Source organism: Arachis duranensis, chromosome 3 (genome assembly GCF_000817695.3).
Source record: "Arachis duranensis cultivar V14167 chromosome 3, aradu.V14167.gnm2.J7QH, whole genome shotgun sequence".
Lineage (NCBI taxonomy): Eukaryota > Viridiplantae > Streptophyta > Magnoliopsida > Fabales > Fabaceae > Arachis > Arachis duranensis.
The window spans coordinates 3089874-3091443 of NC_029774.3; the positions used below are offsets into that span (position 1 = coordinate 3089874).

At 34.1% G+C, this 1570-nt stretch overlaps 1 protein-coding gene across 2 annotated transcripts in view; it reads left to right on the plus strand.

Annotated features, from left to right (window-relative positions):
* Positions 1–399: 399 nt before the first annotated feature.
* The window catches only part of LOC107476793 (zinc finger A20 and AN1 domain-containing stress-associated protein 8), a 2418-nt gene continuing 1247 nt past the window's right edge, over positions 400–1570 (plus strand). Inside the window, exon 1 of one of the 2 annotated variants that reach the window (XM_016096696.3) lies at positions 400–503. The gene's annotated coding sequence lies outside the window, so the exon portion shown is untranslated. Of the gene's footprint in view, positions 504–523; positions 703–1570 lie in introns of those variants that run through there. The other variant, XM_016096697.3, reaches the window with a different exon arrangement.

Genomic DNA, 1570 nt, shown 5'->3' on the forward strand with positions numbered 1-1570 from the left:
AAGCTTGGGTATTTCTGTCTATTTCACAGCCTAGAAAATTCTATGCCAAACAAGGAAGAGACTATTCAACAAAAGTGATTTTTGCGTTCTTCCCGTATCTTGCCCCATCATAAGTCATAATTCAAATCTTACCACTTACATAACATATAGTTTTATATTATTATCGGATTTAAGCTTTCCACATTATTAAACCTTCCAAATCAGCAAATGTTTGAGTTATAGTCGTATCAATTGATTAATTAAAGCAAAGAATTAGCAGAGCAGGTTAATTAATTAATAAGATACGAATAACATGATCCTGAAGGTGGCAAAAGCGTTAATATAGCAAATGAGAAAGGACAAAAAAGGGAATGTAGAATAACACCCATGACCAATAATAACTTCCCACGTCGCCCATAACTAAGTGAAAGCACCAAAAAGCGCTTTTATATACAAAAACACTGACACAAACGACGCATCTCTCTCTCTCTCTCTCTCTCCTCATCGATCCCAAATTCACCAGGGTTAGGGTTTCTCTTCTCTCATCTTACTCGCTAATTCGTTCTGAAATTTCTCTGATTGTTAATCGTTACTTTTCATTTCCGTTCCTTTTTTCTTACTCCTTTGATGGATTCTAGTATGAGCTTGTTCTAGATCGACGTCAAGGTCTCGTTTTCCTGTTTCATTTTTTTTGGTTTCGATTTTCTTTTCCCGGTCAAACTGGTAAGATCATCGTTTATATATTGGAATTTACATTTCTCGCGTTCCAGTTTACAGGATCATGGTGTTTTTTTTTTTTTCCTGATAATGGTGGTGTGACTGGTGCTTTTGTTGAATTTTGTAATAAATTTATCTATAAATTTTTCAGTGCAGAGACTTAATATTGTTGGTGTCTGAATTCTGTGTCATCTGATTGGAGAGTATTAAGTATTAACTGTTCTGGTTGTAGCTCCCGAAACTAGTTTATCCTAACGTTGAATACTTTGAATGCTTTTTGGGGTTTGTTATTGTGTTTCTCTGTGTTTCTGAAGCTTCTGGTAATTTTTTTTGTCTATACTAAATACTGTCTAGTGTTTTTACTTTTACTTGAAACTCTGTTATCAAGGTTTTTGGTGATGCTTGATTTTTGTTTTTTTATTTTATAAAAAAGGAGGAAAATTTTCATGTTGGTGGATAGTAATGATATTTTACCATTTCATGATCTGTTCTGGTAAATTTATATTGTGTATTTGGGGTTTGATACTTTGATACATGCGGAGCCCGTGTACGGTGTATCTGCAGTAGTCGAAGTTGGTTGTCATAACTAAGGCTGGTTTGGGAAAAATTATTACTGGACTGCTTTTTTTTTTGGGTTTGAATTTGATCATGTATAACTGTCGTAGCATTTCAATCCGAGGGAGGCTCAACTTACAATTGAGGAGAAATAAAATTCATGTAGACATATTCAATCTTCTGTGTTGTAAATTTTTGTTCAATGGGTTATGTCAATATACAACCTTAATTAAAGTAGTATCAATGCCTTAACTTGTCATATGAGCAAGTGATAGGTATCGGGATTGTTTTAAAGTACCTCTTTATAGCTGTAAGCCCC